Raw genomic sequence first — 21121 nt, 5'->3', positions numbered from 1 at the left:
TTTTTTTTTTTTTTTAGTCTATTCCGTCACCCTATGTATTTTGATCGAAGCATTTAGTCCATTTACATTCAAAGTAATTATTGGTAGGTATATATTTATTGCCATTTTATTTGTTTTCTGTTTGTTTTTTATGGATCCTCTCTATTCCCTCTCTTAGTCTCTCCTTTTACCATAAGTTGGCTTTCTTTATTAATATACTTGGATTCCTTTTTATTTTTTATATCTGTTACTGGTTTTTGATTTGTGGTTACCATTTGGTTTATATATAGCATCATCTGTATATAGCAGTCGATATTGAGTTGATGGTCACTTCAGTTTGATCTCATTCTTTACTCCTCTTCCTCTACATTTTAGGTATATGGTGTCATACTTTACAGTGTTTTATGCTGTGAATCCCTTGACTGATTTTTATAGATATACTTATTTTTACTGGTTTTGTGCTTTTTACTTTTCTTATTTTTATTTATGGTCTTTCCTTTCCACTCATAGAGTCCCCTTTAACATTTCTTGTAGGGCTAGTTTAGTGGTCATGAACTCCTTTAACTTTTGTTTGTCTAGGAGACTCTTTATCTCTCCTTCTATTCTGAATGATCCCCTTGCTGGATAGAGTACCCTTGGCTGCAGGGTTTTTTGTTTTGTTTGTTTGTTTGTTTTTTAAATTTCAGCACTTTGAATATATCATGCTTCTTTTCTGGCTTGCAAAATTTCTCCTGAAAAATCAGATAACCCTATGGGGTTTCTCTTGTATGCAATGGTTTTCTTTTCTCTTCCTGCTTTTAAAATTCTTTATTATTGCTCTTTGACATTTTAATTATTGTGTGTCTTGGTGTGGACCTCCTTGGATTGAATTTCTTGGGAGTTTTCTGTGCCTTTTGGACCTGAATTTCTTTTTCCTTTCCCTGATTTGGGAAGCTTTCAGCTATTATTTCTTCAAATACACTTCTACCCCACCCCTTTTCTCTCTTCTGTAAGAAGTCTCTTACAGACTTCTTCTGTAATTTCTATAATGCAAAGTTTATTTCACTTTTGGAGTCACTGAGTTTCCTAAGTCTGTTCTCATTTGGCAATTTTTTTTCTTAAATCTGCTCAGCTTGATTACTTTCCATTACTGTGTCCTCCAAGTTGCTGATTCATTCTTCTAGTTCTTCTAACCTGCTATTTATTCCATCTAATGTATTTTTAATTTCACTTATTGTGTTCTTCATCTCTGATTGGTTCTTTTATATCTCTGTGTTAAAGGTCTCACTGATGTCCTCCACTTTTTTCTCAAGTCCAGTGAGTATCTTTATGATCATTACTTTAAGTTGTCTATCAGCATATTACTTATCTTTGTTCAGCCTAGGTCTCTTGCTGTCCTGTTTGTCATGTTCTTTCATTTGGAACATATTCCTCTGTGTCTTCATTTTGTCTAACACCCTCTCTTTGTCTGTTTTTCTGTTAGGAAAGTCAGCTCTGTCTCTTACTCTTGAAAGTACTGGGTAGGGCATGTACTTTTAACAAGGTGGGGCTGGTCCTCTTCCACAGTGGACACAGAGCTGCTGCTGAAACCAGGGCTGGCTGAGGCCACTCTGCAAAATGCACACGGGGGTGTGTGTGTGTGCAACCTCTCAAGCTTTGTGTGCCAGCCCTCTACCCCCACCCTGGGATACTCCCCCTGCTGTGGAAACTGGGGGGGGGCGCTGGACGGGACTGGTCTGCAAAGTATGTGGGGTGGGGTGGGAATACAGTTTTAACTGTATTCTGAAGGAGGTGACCAGTGGCTTCTGCTGAGACCAAGACCCTGCAGGGCACACAGTTGGGAGACACAGTGTTTGGTGAGGTTTGCAACAGTCGTCTGGGGAAAGTACCCACAGTGCTGGAACTGAGGTTGGGGGTGGTGTGGGGCGCGGCACAGCATAAGTTTAGGTACGGAAAGCTGGTTCCAGGCTGTTTCCTACGGGTAGTGGTGTGTTTTTGCTGGGGTTGGGGAAGAGAAATTGTGCCTAGCAGCAACTCTTTTTCTGGAGAAGTCCCTCAAGGAATTCTAAATAACTAAATAACTCTCCCACACGCCCCAGGTGTTTTTTAAAACTACTGCTTCTCTAGTGTATTTCCACAGGCTGTTTGTTGTGCTGTCTCTTTAAAGGCAGAGACTTAGCTTCTTATTGCCCTCTGGGCTCTCCCAGAGCTGAACCTGCTAATTTTTTTGAAAGTTCTAGACTTTAAGTCCCACTGATTGTAAAAACTCACAAAATTTGGCCTGTCTTATTTTCAAAGCCAAGTGCTATGGGGATTTATTTTCCCCATGCAGCCTCCCGGGTGTGATAGTCTATTTCTCACTCCTCTCCGTGCCTGGGGCTTCCTCCCTCCAGTAGCCAGTCCCAGCCAGTCCCATGGAGTTTAGCTCCCCACTGCATCTCTGACCCTTCTTACCCTTTTAGATGTGGCCTCTTCTGTACATTTAGTTGTGGAGTTTGTTTGGCTAGTCTTTGGTTGTTTTCTGGGTTATTTACATGGATATGAGTGTATCTAGTTGTATCCGTGGGACAAGGTGAGCTTAGAGTCCTCCTGCTCCTCCATCTTCCCTGAAAGTATCTTTTCCTCTGCTTTTATACTTAGATAATTTGATACGATGTCAGTGTAATTTAAGCATTTGTTTTAAAATTTGTGTATCTTTTTTAGTCATTAACCCATCAAGAAGTTATTTTGTGTTATGAGGGGATATATGAATTTAACTGTTTTATTTTTTTTTCTGATTGAGTCAACTACTTAACCTGGGATAGTTTATATAATAACGCTTTTGTTCACCACTGATTAGTATGATGACCTTGGTTACATACCAGATTCTTATATGTATTTGTCTGTCACCGTTCACTATAGCTTTAAGTGGGATATGTTTAGATATAAGTAAGGACTCACTTTTTTTAATATGCAAAGTATTAACAATTAGACCAGACTCTACTGAACTCAGTGTCTTCTAGAGAAAAGAAACAGAACTGGTTTTCTACTAGCAAGTGAGTTGGCATCTACAGTTGTCTTCGTGGAAGTGCTGGAAGGTCATTGACCTATAGGCTTCTAGAGTTCCTAGGCAATTTAGTTAGGGGCTGCTATTAAAAAATAGATACATCTTACTAAACTGGGTTGGGGAGGGAGCAGGATAAAGTAGAATGACATGCAAAAGTCATTATTTCAAGATAACAAAAACTTATTTGAAAACTTTGAGTTGTGGCATCTTCATAACATAGCCCTCATGACAGACTCTGCAGTGTCTTAAAACAGTTCAAGAAATTGATTCAAGAGATGTGTTACCTTGATAGTAAGTTTTTTTTTTAAGATTTTATTTATTTATTTGACAGAGAAAGATCACAAGTAGGCAGATAGGCAGGCAGAGAGAGAGGAGGAAGCAGGCTCCATGCTGAGCAGAGAGCCTGATGCGGGGCTCGATCCCAGGGTCCTGGGATCATGACCTGGGCTGAAGGCAGAGGCTTTAACCCACTGAGCCACCCAGGTGCCCCAATAGTAAGTTTTTTTTTCCCTTTTATTTTTTATTTTTTTTAAACATATATTTTTATCCCCTGGGGTACAGGTCTGTGAATCGCCGGGTTTACACACTTCACAGCACTCACCAAAGCACATACCCTCCCCAATGTCCATAACCCCACCCCCTTCTCCCAACCCCCCTCCCCCCAGCAACCCTCAGTTTGTTTTGTGAGATTAAGAGTCACTTATGGTTTGTCTCCCTCCCAATCCCATCTTGTTTCATTTATTCTTCTCCTACCCACTTAAGCCCCCATGTTGCACCACCACTTCCTCATATCAGGGAGATCATATGATAGTTGTCTTTCTCCACTTGACTTATTTCGCTAAGCATGATACGCTCTAGTTCCATCCATGTTGTCGTAAATGGCAAGATTTCATTTCTTTTGATGGCTGCATAGTATTCCATTGTGTATATATACCACATCTTCTTGATCCATTCATCTGTTGATGGACATTTAGGTTCTTTCCATAGTTTGGCTATTGTGGAAATTGCTGCTATAAACATTTGGGTGCATGTGCCCCTTCGGATCACTACGTTTGTATCTTTAGGGTAAATACCCAGTAGTGCAATTGCTGGGTCATAGGGCAGTTCTATTTTCAACATTTTGAGGAACCTCCATGCTGTTTTCCAGAGTTGTTGCACCAGCTTGCATTCCCACCAACAGTGTAGGAGGGCTTCCCTTTCTCCGCATCCTCGCCAGCATCTGTCATTTCCTGACTTGTTGATTTTAGCCATTCTGACTGGTGTGAGGTGATATCTCATTGTGGTTTTGATTTGTATTTCCCTGATGCCGAGTGATATGGAGCACTTTTTCATGTGTCTGTTGGCCATCTGGATGTCTTCTTTGCAGAAATGTCTGTTCATGTCCTCTGCCCATTTCTTGATTGGATTATTTGTTCTTTGGGTGTTGAGTTTGCTAAGTTTTGACTGTTGGTGATTCAGGATTCTTTTGGAAGAAAGTGCCTTTTAAAATTTTTGCTGAGGGTGCGTGGGTGGCTCAGTCGGTTTATTGTCCACCTCTTGATTTTGGCTCGGGTAATGATTGTGAGATGGAGCCCTGCATTGGGCTCCACACTGGGTGTGGAACCTGCTTAGGATTCTCTCTTTCCCTCTGCCACTCCCTCCCCTCTCTCTCCTTCTCTAAAACAGAAACAAAAATAAACTTTTACTGTATTAGTTAGGGAGACTCTTGGTGCTATGAAAGGTAGCCCGCCCACCCCCCCCGCCCCCAGTTTTAGTGGTTTAACAAAATAGAATTTGTTCTTGCCTTCCTAACTATTCAAGAGAAAGTTCCTGGTCAGCAGTCGGTGTTCCATGAAGTCATACAGGGAACCAGGCTCCTTGCATCTTGTGTCTTTGCTGTCCCTAGGGCATCACACTTCAATATTTAATCCTTTGCATTTAGCTAGTAGCCAAGTGGAAGAAAAGAAGGTAAAGAAGGCACACCTGTTTTCTAATCCCCTGGGTTCAGAAGGGGCACACGTCACTTCTGCTCACCTTCCTTTGTCAAAAACTAGCTATATTGCTCTATCTAGATGCTAGAAATATAGAACCTGGCTGAAAAGGCATTTCCTAACAATAATTCTATATCATGGAAGGGAATGTATGGTTTTTATTGTATGATTAGCTGTCTCTGCCACATTTACTAAGCAGATTTTCAGGTATGTAATCCATGGGGTAGAAGAGAATTTGTTATAATACAGAGTGTCTCAGCTTCCACACTATTAACATTTTGGATTGAATGATTCTTTGTTGTGGGGGCTTATCCTGTGCATTTTAGGATGTTTAGTAGCATCTCTGATCTCTTATTAGATGCCAGTAGCATATCTCTAGTTGTCACTGTTTTCTATTCATTCCTCTTGTTCTTTATTTCCTTGGTCTTCCACTGTTTTTCTGTCTTCTCTGGCTTTAACTGAGCATTTTATATGATTCTATTTTCTCTCCTCTCAGCATAACAGTTAAATTTTTAAAATAACTTTTATTTAGTGGCTGCTCTAGAACTTACAGTATACATATATAACTATTTCTAGTCCAATTTCAAATAACACTGTACTGCTTCATGGGTAGTGCAAGCGCCTTATAGCAGAATACTCCCATTCCATCCTCGCAATCCATTATAGCACTGCTCTCATTTATTTCACTTATCTATAAGCTGTATTTGCTGAATATGTTCTTGCTATTGCTATATTGAACAAAGTGTTATCTGTTCGGTCAGTTAAGACTCAGAAAAATAAAAGGTCTTATTTTTCCTTTCTTTATTCTTCCTCTAGCATCCTTCCTTTCCTTGTAGATCTGACTTTCTGACCTGTACCATTTTCCTTCTCTTTGAAGAACTTCTTTGAACAATTCTTGCAAGACAGGTCTATTGGCAATAGATTCCCTTAATTTTATTTGTCTGATAAAGCCTTTATTTCTCCTTCACTGTTGAAGGATAATTTTTTTGGATACAGAAATCTTTGTTGGTGGGTTTTTTTCTTTCAACATGTTAAGTATTTTACTTCACTTTCTTTGCATGATTTCTGAAGAAAAGTCAGATGTAATTCTTATCTTTGCTCTTCTGTAAGTAAGGTGTTTTTTCCTTTGTCTTCTTTCAATATTTTTCTTTGTCTTTGATTTTCTGAATTAAATATTTATTTTGCTTGGTGTTCTCTGAATGCCTGGATCTTTGGTTTGATGTCTGTCATTAATTTTGGAAAATTCTCAGTCATTCTTATTACAGATATTTCTTTTGTTCCTTCCTCTCTTTCTTCTCCTTCTGGTATTCCAGTATGTGTATGTGACACTCTTGTAATTATCCTATAGTTCCAGTCTCTCTTTTCATTTTCGTCTCTTTGCATTTCAGTTTTAGAAGTTTCTGTTGATATGTCTTAAAGCTCACCAATTCCTTCTTCAGCCATTTCTAACCTGCTGCTGAGCCCATCTGAGGAATTCTTCAATGCTTTTAGTGTTTTTACCTCCAGCATTTCCTTTTGATTCTTAGGATTTCCATGTCTCTGCTTCTATTATCTGTTTGCTTCTTTCTGTTGTCTACAGTTTCTATTAGAGCTCTTGTTATATTAATTATAGGAGCTTTAAATTCTCAGTCTAACAATTACAAAATCTATACCATATCTGAGTCTGGTTCTGATGCTTGGTTTGTCTCTTTAGACTGTGATTTTTGCCTTTTTGTGTGCTTTGTAATTTTTTTTTTTTTTTAAGAAAGCCAGATGTGATATAATAGGTAAAAGGAACTGAGGTAAATAGGCCACTAATGTGAGGTTTTATGTTCTACCTGGCTAGGAGTTAGACTGTGTTTACTGTTTGCTGTAGCTGTAGGTGGAAAGGCTAAAATTTTCTCTGGTGTCCGTATATTTGTACTGCTGTTGCCTTCGGGTTTCCCTACAGACTTCTTAAATATGCTCTGAGATGTGCAGGTCTCTCAGTTGTATTCCTCTATTATTATACAAGAACCCTACTGATGTGATGGTAAGGTGTTGGGGGTGGGACACATTTTCTAACCCTATGGTTAGGTCTTGGCCTTTTGGTGAGTCTGTGCCCCTGGGCTGTGACCTCCACAAGTGCTTTTCATCCCTCCCCAACCTTAGATGAAACAGGAAGGATAGATGGGGCTAAAGTTGGGTGTTTCCCTTCTCCCAGATCACATAGGCTCTAGTAAAACACCTAATTGGTTATGCTCTAGCAAAATAGTTTTTCTTAAGCGTAGGCCTTGTTAAGAAAAACAGCATGCTCTGGGCACATTTTAAAATGACCACTTTTCCTCTCCCCCTACTAGAAGCAAGGGGAGACTCCCCCCTGCCCCCCTGCCCCACATCTGTCTTAACTATGAGAACCTGACAGGGCTCCTGAAGGTTAAACTCATAAAAGTGTGGGCTCACCTTAGGGCTGGGCCCCTCCATGATTTTAATTTTCACAGCCTTGTCCATACTTTGCCATCAGCATTTCATCAATTGAAGTGTACATTTTCCTGCCCGGGTACGGGTTCCAGTACTGGTTTCTGCTCCTGATAGTAAGCTGTGATTTTATCTCTTTAAACTTTTGGATTTGCACTGTGACCTCAATTTTTGGATGGACCTAAGAGAAGTTGTTGATTTTCAGTTTCTTCAGCTTTTTTCTTATTGTGAGAATGGGAGTAGTAACTTCCAAGATTCTCACATGCTGGACAGAAACCAGAAGTTTGCCATCTGCCATCTTGTGACAACCACAACTGCCAGGTTTTTTTCTGGAGAGAAGGCAGATCACCCTCAGCTGTGAATCATTGCTACAACACGATGTAGAATACTACATATAATGATATTTAATAATATATTTTTGTGGGAGAGAGAACTGTGGTTTCTCTTGGTGCATGGCATAGGGTTCTGACAGAGATTGGCTAGATGCTTGTCTGACCCATTTGCTCTTCTTGCACACTCAGTTATAACTGCATTTCTCAACTTTCTAGGTTGGGGCCATGTGATCTGTTCCGGCTAACTGAAAGTGGCTGGAAGTGCTGTCCGTCACTTCTAAGTCTGGCCCCTAAATCATACCATGTGATCATCTGTATTCAGTCACTTTATTTATTAGCTAACCAAATTTAGAGAATCCCAAGCATGTAGGGAATGATGGGCTTATGAGGTTAGAGTCTGGACCCCTGAGTCATGGTTTGAAGGAAAGCCACCAGGGAGAGCCTGTCAACAAGAACACCCATGCTGGATTTTGTGTGAGAAGTAATATATGTTAGAATTGGCAATTAATTACTGCAGCATAGCCTAGCTTAACCTCACTAGTTCAGAGGCTCAGAACATTTGATACTAAAAAATACGGCAACTACAACTGTTGTTCAACACAGTACTGGAAGTCCTAGTCTCAGCAGTCAGACAACAAAAAGAAGTAAAAGCCATCCAAACTGGCAAAGAAGAAGTCAAACTTTCACTCTTCACAGATGACATGATACTCTATGTAGGAAACTTGAAAGACCCTCCCCTCTACTGCCACCGCCAAAATTGCTAGAATTGATGCCAGAATTCAGCAAAGTCACAGGATATAAAATCAATGCACAGAAGTCTGTTGCATTTCTATATACCAACAATGAAGCAGCAGAAAGAGACATCAAGGAATCAGTCCCATTTACAATTGCACCAAAAACCATAAGATGCCTAGGAGTAAACCTAACTAAGAATGTAAAAGATGTGTACTCTGAAAACTATAGAACACTTCTGAGAGAAATTGAGGAAGATACAAAGAAATGGAAAAACATTCCTTGCTCATGGATTGGAATAAAAAACATTGTTAAAATGTCTATGCTACCCAAACCAATCTATACGTTCAGTGTAATCCCTATCAAAATACCACCAGCATTTTTCACAGAGCTGGAACAAACAATTCTAAAATTTGTATGAAACCAGAAAAGACACTAAATAACCAAAGTAATGCTGAAAAAGAAAACCAAAGCTGGAGGCATCACAATTCTGGACTTTAAGATCTATTATGAAGCTGTAATCATCAAAACAGGATGGTGCTGGCACAGAAACAGACACGTAGACCCATGGAACAGAAGAGAGAATCCAAAAATGGACCTTCAACTCTGTCATCAACTAATCTTTGACAAAGTAGGATATAATATCTAATGGAAAAAAAGACAGTCTCTTCAACAAATGGTGCTGGGAATATTGGACAGCCACATACAGAAGAATGAAACTGGACCACATACACAAAAATAAATTCAAAATGAATGAAATACCTAAATGTGAGACAGGAGTCTATCAGAGTCCTAGAGGAGAACCCAGGCAGCAACCTCTGTGACCTTAGCTGTACCAACTTCTTGCTAGAAACTGCTCCAGAGGTAAGGGAAACACAAGCAAAAATGAACTATTGGGACTTCATCAGGATAAAAAGCTTTTGCACAGCAAAGGAAACAGTCAACAAAACCAAACGGCATCCTATGGAATGGGAGAAGATATTTGCAAATGACATATCAGTTAAAGGGCTGGTATCTAAAATACATAAAGAATTTCTCAAATTCAGCACCCCCCCAAAAACAAAAAAAATCCAGTCAAGAAATGGGCAGAAGACATGAACAGACATTTCTCTAAAAAAGACATACAAATGGCGAACAGACACATGAAAAAATGCTCAATATCACCTGGCATCAGGGAAATACAAATCAAAACCACAATGAGATACCACCTCACACTGGTCAGAATGGCTACAAAGAACAACTCCGGAAACAGTAGATGTTGGCGAGGATGCAGAGATTACACGGTTGGTGGGAATGCAAACTGGTGCAGCCACTCTGGCAAATAGTATGGAGGTTCCCCAGAAAGTTGAAAACAGAACTACCCTATGACCCAGTAATTGTACTACCAGATATTTGTCCAAAGGATACAAATGTAGTGATTTGAAGGGGCACCTGCACCCCAATGTTTATAGCAAAGTCCACAGTACTCAAACTATGGAAGGATCCTCTACGTCCATAGACAGATGAATGGATAAAGAAGAATGGAATAGTCCATATAATGGAATATTACTCTGCCATCAAAAAGAATGAAATCTTGCCATTTGAAATAATATGGAGGGAATAGAGGGTATTATGCTAAGCAAAATAAGTCAGAGAAAGGCAAATACCATAGGATTTCACTCATATGTGGAATTTAAGGAACAAAACAGATGAAGGAAGAAGGGAAGGAAAAATAAGATAAAAACAGAGGGAGGCAAACCATAAGAGACTCTTAAGTCCAGGAAATAAACTGAAGGTTGTGGGAAGGGAGGTAGGGGGGAGGAGGGCACTTGATGTAATAAACACTGGGTGTGATATGCAACTTAAGAATCATTGAATTCTACCCCTGAAATGAATAATAGACTATATGTTAATGAAGTTGAATTTAAATTAAAAAAGGCAACTCTAAAAGTTTGGAAGAGTTGAGGAAATGTAGGGGCAGGCATCAGTTTTTATGTGTCTCAATCAACAATGTGTATTTATTTCCAGTACTGTAAACCTATGTATTATAAATATTTACAATTTCAAAAAAACATATATGTGAAATCAAGCCCTTCAATAGCCCTCAGTTCTTCTCTGGAAAACTCCAGCATCCCAGTTAGAAACCCAAGAGTGTCGGTAGCGAGCTCTAAGGCAGTGTGTATCATTTTGCCATAGTCTGATTCTGATAATGCTGACCAGTACTTTCTTTTCCAAGGCAGGAGCCAGAAGAGATTTTTTTATTTTGGTTGCTTTTCATAGAAATGAAAGAATGAGGGGCGCCTGGGTGGCTCAGTGGGTTAAAGCCTCTGCCTTCAGCTCAGATCATGATCCCAGGGTCCTGAGATTGAGCCCCATATCGGGCTCTCTGCTCAGGAGGGAGCCTGCTTCCTCCTCTTTCTCTGCCTACTTGTGCTCTCTGTCTGTCAAATAAATAAATAAATAAAATCTTAAAAAAAAAAAAAAAGAAGTAGAAGAATGAGATTAAGGGGCTCATTCGGTCATATGCAGATAATAAACCAAGTCAACTGAATGGTAGATGTTAGAGGGAAGCCAAACATCCAGATGTTTAATCCTTCTCATTAATTAGAATAAAAATCCCGTGGAATGTGAAGGGCTGGAGGTCACGGGGTTAAACTAATCCTTGTTTTTTTTCTTAGACTACTTAAGAGAATTTGAAGTTGCTGCCTTAAAAAATGGCAAACTGCGTTGTACTATTTACATATTTTATGTGGGAAGTGGCAGGTTTTAATTTTACCTGCGCGCTTCCTTCCCAATTGTTCCCTGAACAGAGTAGAAACATAGAGAAAATTATACGGAGAAGAAAAACAGTAATAAAACTGGGGACTGAATGAGTTTAAAGTTCACACAAAGTGCATTCTATAGCTGGCACATTCTATAACCCATGCACATTTGGTCGGGAAAACTCTATCTGGTCTATTATAGTGTTTTTGACTGAATAGGTACAACACAAGGAAAATTCATTCTAGAAGAAAAAGTATGTAGACTTATGATATGCACAAAAAGATAGCTCTAGGGTTTTAAGAATTTCTTTCCATCTAATAGAAAATTCTTTAAGATAAAAAGGAAGAACTTGTTTTATGCTTTGGCTTTTTAAATTTTGTGTTTTGGAATAGCACCCTGCCTTTTACATGTGAAGGAATGTTAAATGACAAATGACAGATAAACTTAAATCTTCAGCTACACAGGGAAAAAAAAAAGCCTGAAAGGAAGGACATTCTTTCTCTTTTTTGTTGGTCAAGTTCCTCTTTGTGTAGATTCATAAACTGAGGTACTTGACTTTGAGCGGAGGGCATATATCTTAGAAAACCTACCTCATTACTTTGAAGAAAACTTATTTTAGCCCACAGTTTTTGACATTTGCTCTCTGTTTCCATTAGGTTCTTTGCTCTCTATCACCAGGTATTTTATTAGTTACGATGGGATGGACTGTACCTCCGTGACAGAACTGCCCTTCTGGGTAGGGTGAACACTGCCTTTCTCTTTTTATCAGGATTTTTTTTTTTCTCAGCCAATCCTGATTTCACCTTAAAAATGATTTTTTTCCCCTCCTGTGGGCTTCAAGGTCTTTGAACAGTAAAATCTGAACGTCCTCTCTCTGCATTCTGCCTCCAGTCATCCTCAAGGCAACACGGGTGCCCCGGCTGTCCAGACAAGAGTCAGCTGCAAGGAAATACAGAAAAGAAGAACCCCCAAGGCGAAATATTTCAGTGACTATTCCTATAACATGCTGCCTCACTTCATGGTGTTGTGTAATTTTATGACAGGCTCTTGAATGCCTACCATCCAGGTTTGGCTCTGTGCTCCCCCCGCCACCCCCAGGCGTGTAAGCAGTATATGAGCAGATGTTGCAGCCTTGGAGTTTTTTTTTTTTTTTTTTTTTTTTAAGATTTTCACTAGGCATTCTCTTTCTGACAGAGAGCTCACTCACAAGAAGCTCAAAAATACTTTCAGTGGGGCGCCTGGGTGACTCAGTGGGTTAAAGCCTCTCTCTTCGGCTTGGGTCATGATCCCAGGGTCCTGGGATCCAGCCCTGCATCAGGCTCTCTCTGCTTTACGGGGAGCCTGCTTCCTCCTGTCTCTCTGCCTGCCTCTCTGCCTACTCTCTCTCTGTCAAATAAAATCTTAAAAAAAAAATGTCTTCAGAGACAATAGGAGACACTATTCTGAAGTTCAGCAACATTCATGTGCCTATTAATTGTGGCACCATTTCGCCCCACAACTATTGAAACATAATGGATTTTTAAAATAATATAAATATTTTATATATAGGCAAAAAGTCATATTAAGTCTTTAGGCAGGTCAGCTGGAAAATCACTGCTTTATGAATTAGCTGATAAGGCACCGTGAAAATCCTGATGGCGTGAGCACATGATGAGGACGCTTTGATGAACAGGGAAGGAGTAGCAGAGGGTCAGAGAACATGGATCCTATCAGATGAAGAAGACCCATTTAACAGGCTAGTTCATATTTTCTTCCCAGAAAGTACAGAACTACTTCAGTCATCACAGGAATATGTTAACTAGCAGTTATTTTTGGATCAACTTTCCTTTTATAAATGTTGCCTTGGCTCTGGGTGATGCAGGAATGTACCCAGATTCCTCAAGGCTCTGTCTCAGAGTCTGGTACTAGGAGAAGATGGAAGGGGGGAAGAACGGGTAGAAGATTACGGGGAGTTGAAAGGAAGCCACGTGGCAGACTTGCGCCCAGACATTGACACAGGGCCTCACTCCCAGAGTCACAATCACTGCGGTCAAGGATGGCCCAAGCTGTAACCATGAACTTTTGTCTCTCTGGGCCATAACTACCTTCTGGAGAGAAGCCGGATTACAGAGTATATTTTCAAAGGCCAAAAAGCTGAAAGCCAGAGGTCATCCCAAAAGGACAAGCTTCTTTACCTCAAGGGGAGAAAGGAAAGAAATGAGTACCTACCTACCTGCTATGGTCTGAGTGTCTGGGTCTCCCCCAAATCCGTATGTTGAAACCCAGCCCTCAAGGTGATGGTAACAGAAGGTAGGACATTTGGGAGGGACTTAAGTCATGAGAGGGAGCCCTCGTGAATGGGATTAGTGGCCTCATAAAAGAGACAACAGAGAGTTCCCTCACCTCTTCTGCCATTTGAGGACACAGAAGATGGCCATGTATGAACCAGGGAGTGGGTTCTCATCATACTCTGAAACTGCCGGCATCTTTATTTTGGACTTCTAGCCTCTAGAACTGTGAGAAATAAATTTCTGTTGTTTATAAGCTACCCAGTCTATGGTGTCTCATTAGAGCAGCTCGAATGGACTGAGACATCATTCTAGAGGAAAGAGTCTAGCTCTTCGTCTCCTGTTCCATTTCTCCCTCTGGTGTTAGAGGAAGTGAGGGTATGGTGTGACATCAGGATACTGGGACATGGTCTTCCACTGACAGTAGTGGTACTAAATTTCCATATTCAAAGTTCTGCTAGGTAGATTCTTAGAGCCCCTTTTCTGATGCTCAAATCCTTTGACACTTAGCATCACTGAGGCCACATGGCATCGACCCAATGACACAACCCAAGGATGCACATAGCCCTCAGGAGCTGAGAAAGTTCCACCAACCAGCCATCTTAGGTAGCTTTTGTTCTCTGCAACCTCCCCCACATCTGCATAGAGTGTAGTTTGTTAGGCTTGCAGCCATTCTCAGCCTCAGGCCCTCCACCCCAGGTTTTGCTCTGCAGAAGGGGGTCCCGCAGTGAAGAATTTGGCAAATGCATCGTTGTGAATGCAGATGCATCCCGGGTGATAGAAAAGGGAGAAAGAGCAACAGGTAGACTGTCTGGGACAGATGGACCAAGAAAAAGGGGGCGTGTGTGCATGTGCTTGACTGAGCGAGAGAGATGAGGGAGAGGATAGGGCATTAAAGGTGGAGAAAAGCTCGAGTGATAGAGTTAGACCAAGCAAGAGTGCCCTCCTCAGCTTGGGTTTTGAGGTCCACTCAGAGGGGGCAGCCAGAGATGGTCAAGAGGTAGGAGAAATGGCAGTGTACCAGTATGTGCTGCTAGAAGAGAGGTGGGTGCAGGGTTGCCAGGACCTGGGGCAGGAGTGGAGGATAGTCTAGGGGGAGGAGTGAGAGATTAAAAAGATCTGCAGGGGATCCCTCACCATGTGATTTGCCCCACAGTGGAGAGCTGCTGTTGGGTCACAACCGTGTGGAGGTGGCTGAGGGCTGCTGGACTGTGAAAAGGCCTCTTTCATGTTCTGTTCCCTACTCTCATCTACTTACTCTTCAATGGAAATGCTGGAACCAATGTCTCAAGTTAAAAAAAGCTCTAGGGGAACCTGGGTGGCTCAGTGGGTTAAGCCTCTGCCTTCAGCCCGGGTCATGGTCTCAGGGTCCTGGGATTGAGCTCTCCACTCAGTGGGGAGCCTGCTTCCCTCTCTCTGCCTGCTGTTCTGCCTACTTGTGATCTCTCTCCCTCTGTCAAATAAATAAAATATTTTAAAAAAAGCTCTAATGGGATTTTGACTATAATTGTGTCAAACCACTATATTACTGCTTTTAATTAAAACCAAATTTGAGACTAAATACTAAAGAACCGGTCAGAAAGGACTTTTTTCTTTGTTTGCTCATTCATTTATTTGTTTACTCAGCACTATAAACTGAGCACTTAGGAAAGCAACAGGAAATTGGCCCCATTGTCTGAGGGTGCTGAGAGACATGTGGGGCAAAGAGAAGGGGCAGTATCATCCTAGAATTTGTATGACCCACTTCCCTTACCTTGCCCTAATCCCAGCCTTGGTGGATCTTGTTATCATTTAAACACCTGATATTATCTTCATCATGAATTTTTGCATTAATTTTTAAAAATTACTTCTTAAATTTTATTTTTTAAAATTGAAGTATTGTTGACATATCAGTTTTAGGTATCCAACATAGTGACTTGACAATTGTGGTAAGCATTTCATAGTAAGCGTGGTTTTATTGTTTCATCATATAAAATTATTACAATGTTATTGGCCATATTCCCTATGCCATACTTTTCATCCTCATGACTTATTTTATAACTGGAAGTTTGTACCTCTTAATCTCCTTCATCTATTTTGTCTATCCCTCGACCCATCTCTTCACATGTAAGTAGAGTCAAATCATATTTGTCTTTCTTTGATTTATTTTTATTTTCATTTATTTTTGTTAGAGAGTGTATGCAAGTTGGGGGCAGAGTGGCAGAGGAAGAGGGATAGAGAGACTCTTAAACAAACTCCTCACCCAGTGCAGAGTCTGATGTGGCGCTCAATTTCATGACCCTGAGATCATGACCTGAGCTGAAATCAAGAGTCAGGTGCTTACGCGACTGAGCCACCCAGGTGGCCCTGTCTGATTTATTTCACTCAGCCTAAAACCCTCTGGGTCCATCCATGTTGTCACAAATGGCAAGATCTCATTCTTTTTTATGGCTGAGTACTATTCCATTGTATGTGTATGTGTGTGTGTGTGTGTGTGTGTGTGTGTGTGTGTGTGTGTGTATACATCTTCTTTTTCCATTCATATATCAGTAGACACTTAGTTTGCTTCCATATCTTGGCAATTGTAAATAATGTTGTGATTAATGTAGGAGTATATATGTCTTTCCAATTATTGTTTTCATTTTGGGGGATAAATACCCAGAAGTAGAATTACTGGACTATATGGTACTTCTCTTTTCAGTTTTTTTGAGGCACTTCCATAATGTTTTCCATAGTGGTTGCACCAATTTACATTCTCACCAACAATGCACAAGGGTTCCTTTCTTCCACATCCTCACCAACACTTGTTATTGCTTTTTTATACTAGCCATTCTGACTGTTTTGCGGTTCGGTTTCAATTTGCATTTCTATGATGATTAGTGATGTTGAGCATCTATTCATGTGTCAGTTGGCTATTTGCAGATGACATGATACTATATATAGAAAATATTAAAGACTGTGAAAAAACTATTAGAACTAATAAATTAATTCTGTGAAGTGGCAGGATACAAAATCAGTATACAGAACTTTGTTGCATTTCTATATATCACGAAGTAGCAGAAAGGAAAATTAAGAAAACAGCCCCATTTACAGTAGTATCAAAAAGAATCAAATACATAGGAATAAATTTAACCAATGAGGTAAAAGACTCATACTCTGAAAATGATAAGACATTGATGAAAGAAATAGAAGATGACACAAACAAATGGAAAGATATAGTATGCTCATGGACTGGAAGAATTACTATTGTTAAAATGTCTGTACTACCTAGAGCAATCTACAGATAAAGTGCAATCCCTATCAAAATATGAATGGTATTTTTCACAGAGCTAGAACAAAAGAAATCCTAAAATTTGCATAGCACCACAAAAGACCCCAAATAGTCAAAGCAATCTTGGGAAAGAACAGATCTGGAGGTATCACAATCCCAGGTGTCAAGATAATACTACAAAGCTATAATAATCAAGGGGCAGGTGGCTCATTCGATTTAGTGGCTGCCTTCAGCTCTGATCATGATCTCAGTGTTGTGAGATCCAGCTCTGCATTGGACTCTCTGCTCAGCAGGGAGTCTATGCCTCCCTTTTCCTCTGCCCCTCCCCCTCACTCGTGCTCACTTACTATCTTAAATAAATAAAAATCTTTAAAAAAGACCTAAATTTAAGACCTGAAACCGTAAAACTCCTAAAAGAAAACATAGATAGTAATCTCTTGGACATCAGCCCTAGCAATACTTTTCTGCATCTGTCTCCTCAGGCTAGGAAAATAGAAACAAAAATTAATAATTTGATACTACATCAAGCCAAAAAGTTTTTACAGTGAAGGAAACCATCAGAAAACAAAATGACAACCTACTGAATCGGGGAAAATATTTGCAAGTGATATATCTTGATAATGATTTAAAAAAATTTTTTTAATTTAAATTCAATTTTGTTAACATTTCGTATATTATTAGTTTCAGGGGTAGAATTTAGTGATTCACCAGTTGCATATAACACCTGCTGCTCATCACATCAAGGGCCCTCCTTAAAACCCATCACCTGGTTACCCCTTCCTCTCAACCCCTTCCCCTCCAGCAACCCTCAGTTTGTTTCCTAAAGAGTCTCTTATGGTTTGCCTCCCTCTGTTTTTATTTAATTTTATTTTTCCTTCCCTTCCCCTTTCTTCATCTGTTTTGTTTCTTAAATTCTATATATGAGTGAAATCATATGATATTTGTCTGACTTACTTCACTTAGCGTGATACCCTCTACTTCCATCCACATTTTTGCAAAGGGCAAGATTCCATTCTTTTTGATGGCTGAGTAATATCCCATGTGTATGTGTGTGTGATGTGTGTACACATATCACACACACATATGTATATATGTATATACTACTTCATCTTTATCTATTCATCTGTCAATGGACATCTGGGCTCCTTCCATAATTTGATTATTGTGGACCTTGCTGCTATACATTGGAGGGCTGGTGTCCTTTCGAATCACTGTTTTTGTATTCTTTGGGTAAATACCTAGTAGTGCAGTTGCTGGCTCATAAGGTAGTTCTGTTTTAAACTTTGAGGACTCTCCATGCTCTTCTCCAGAGTGTCTACACCAGCTTGCATTTCCACCACCAGTGTAGGAGGCTTCCCATTTCTCCACACCCTCAACAGCATCTGTTGTTTCCTGACTTGTTCATCGTAGCCATTCTGACCAGTGTAAGATAGTATCTTATTGTGGTTTTGATTTGTATTTCCCTGGTGCTGAGGTTTGTTCAAGCTCTGTGAAAAATGCTGGTGTTATTTTGATAGGGATTGCTTTGAATGTGTAGATAGGTTTGGGTAGTATAGACATTTTAACAATATTTGTTCTTCCAGTCCGTGAACATGGAATAATGGATCGATATCTAAAATACGTTAAGAATGCATACAACTCAATACCAAAATCAAATAATCCAATGAAAAATGGGCAGAAGACCTGAAAAGACATTTTTGTATTAATTTTAATTCGAAAAATATTGCATTAAAATATTTATTTTCATTACTGAGTTTTTTTAAAAGCTATTATATATTAGAGAGAGACACATACATATAATGAGATAGAGCATGAGTGGGGAAGAAAGGGAGAAGCAGGCTTCCCACTGAGCTGGGAGCCCAACGTGGGACTTGGTCCCAGGACCCTGCGATCGTGATGTGAGCTGAAAGCAGACGCTTAATCGACTGAACCAACCAGGCGCCCTGATTACTGAGTTTTTTGACACATTTTACATTTTACACCTGGAGTGAGTAACCTCGCTCGTCTCCCCCTTGTCCCTAGCTCATTCGCAGCAGGCAAGAATAGGGAAGAGGGTCATAGACTGCTCAGGGAGCCAGGATGACTGAGAACCATGTGTGAGAAACTTTACAACTCCACTCGACTCCTAAACAAAACTGTACCATGCTTGTTAATTACAGTGCAGTATAGAGACTCCTGTTCTCTGAAGGGGTGCCACAAACGCATGTGTGGCAGGTGGCTCGCAGCCAAAGAGGAGAACCCAGCATGAGCTTTACCATCCCAAAGGGAGTGTCTGCACTGTCCCGCATGGGGCCCACCAGCCACATGCGGCTCTTGAGCACTTGAGACGTGGTCAGTCCAGACTGTGAGTGTCAAGTTCATTATGGATTTTGAAAAGACAGTAGGAAATAAAAGAAGGTCATATCTTTTATTCAAATCTTGTTTCCGTTGAAATGATGTTTTAGATACATTAGGTTGAATAAAATATTAAAATGAATTCTACTGGTTTCTTTTGTCCTTTTTTAAAATGTAGTGACAAGGGGTGTGGGGCACCTGGGTGGCTCAGTGGGTTAAAGCCTCTGCCTTCGGCTCAGGTCATGGTCCCAGGGTCCTGGGATTGAGCCCTACATGGGGCTGTCTGCTTGGCAGGGAGCCTGCTTCCCTTCCTCTCTCTCTGCCTGCCTCTCTGCCTACTTGTGATCTCTGTCTGTCAGATAAATAAATAAAATCTTAAAAAAATAATAAAATGTAGTGACAAGGAAGAATAAGAGGGGGGGAATCAGAGGAGGAGATAAACCATGAGCGTCTATGGACTCCAGGAAACAAACTGAGGGTTTTAGAGAGGAGGGGGGATGGGGGGATTAGGTGAGCCTGGTGGTGGGTATTAAGGAGGGCACGTATTGCATGGAGCACTGGGTGTTATACACAAACAATGAATCTTGGAACACTGCATCAAAAACTAATGATGTACTGTATGGTGACTAACATAAGATAAAAAAAAAAAACTTAAAAAAATGTAGTGACAAGAAATTTTAAGTTATATGTGTCTTGTGTTTGTGCTTCAAACTATATGTATTTTTTATTATGTTCACTTAGCCACTATATAGCACATCATTAGTTTTTGATGTGATGTTCAGTGATTTGTTAGTTGCATGTAACACCCAGTGCTCGTTGCACACATGCCCTCCTTAATACCCATCACCTGGCCACCCCACCCCCCTATTCCCTTCCCCTCTGAAACCCTCAGTTTGTTTCCAGGGGTCCATAGTCTCTCATGGTTCGTCTCCGTCTCTGATTTCTCCTCCTTCAATTTCCTCTCCTTTCCCCTATGGTCCTCCATGCTATTCTTTATGTTCCAAATATGACTGAAACCAACAATCCTAGAATTTGCATGGAACCAGGAGAGACCCCGAATTGCTAAGGAAATGTTGGAAAAGAAAAAGCCAGGAACATCACATTGCCTAATTTCAAGCTCTATTACAAAGCTGTGATCACCAAGACAGCATGATACTGGCGCAAAAACAGAGATCAAGGGAACAGAATGCAGACTACAGAAATGGACCCTCAGCTCTATGGCTAACTAAAGCAGGAACAAATATCCAATGGGAAAAAAAAAGGCAATCTCTTCAATCAATAGTCCTGGGAAAATTGGACAGCTATATACAGAAGAATGAAACTGGACCATTCACTTACACCATACACAGAGATAAACTCAAAATGGATGAAAGACCTCAATGCGAGACATCAAAATCTTAGAGGAAACTGGATTTTTATTGGACAGCACTGGTGTATGTGGTAGCAAGGTTGTGTACTTGAACTCATGCTAGGGCCCTGGTCATGGAGCAACCTCCCCCCATCCCTGGGGAATTTCATTCTCATTGAGGCTCTTCCTCTAACTTCTGCTGTCTGACTAGGTAATCTGTGTCAGGAGGTTCCAACTAGGCTGATGTATGCTGGAACTCAGAGAGGCAGGGAGAGGACCAGGCATTATGGCAGTGGAGGAGGGTGATGGAGAGTGACAGATGAAGTGCCCTGGAGATCCTTTTTGACCTAGCATCTCTGGACACCTTTCTTACATTTGGAGAATGCACCATGAGAAGATTCTCATCTTCCCGATGTCCTTTGCAGGTAGGGATCAGAGCTCAGCCAATCAAACACACAGAAGTCAGCATTTAATATGGAAGCAGCCACTGATAATGGCTTACTCTGTAAGGGTGAGGGCGGCAGCACCAGCTTCCAGTAGCCCTGAGAAGGGGCGCGCCAGCGTGGATGGACGGGTGATGGCCGCTATTGTGATGATGCCCAGGAGGTAGCCCAGGAGGAGGGGTACAGGTATGTCCATGCCAGACCCGTTCTTGGTGGAATTTGTGGCATTATTCTTCGCTGAAGCCAGATACTTAACTGACTAA

Source organism: Mustela lutreola, chromosome X (genome assembly GCF_030435805.1).
Source record: "Mustela lutreola isolate mMusLut2 chromosome X, mMusLut2.pri, whole genome shotgun sequence".
In the NCBI taxonomy this organism is placed as follows: Eukaryota; Metazoa; Chordata; class Mammalia; order Carnivora; family Mustelidae; genus Mustela; species Mustela lutreola.
This window is presented reverse-complemented; position numbering follows the sequence as displayed.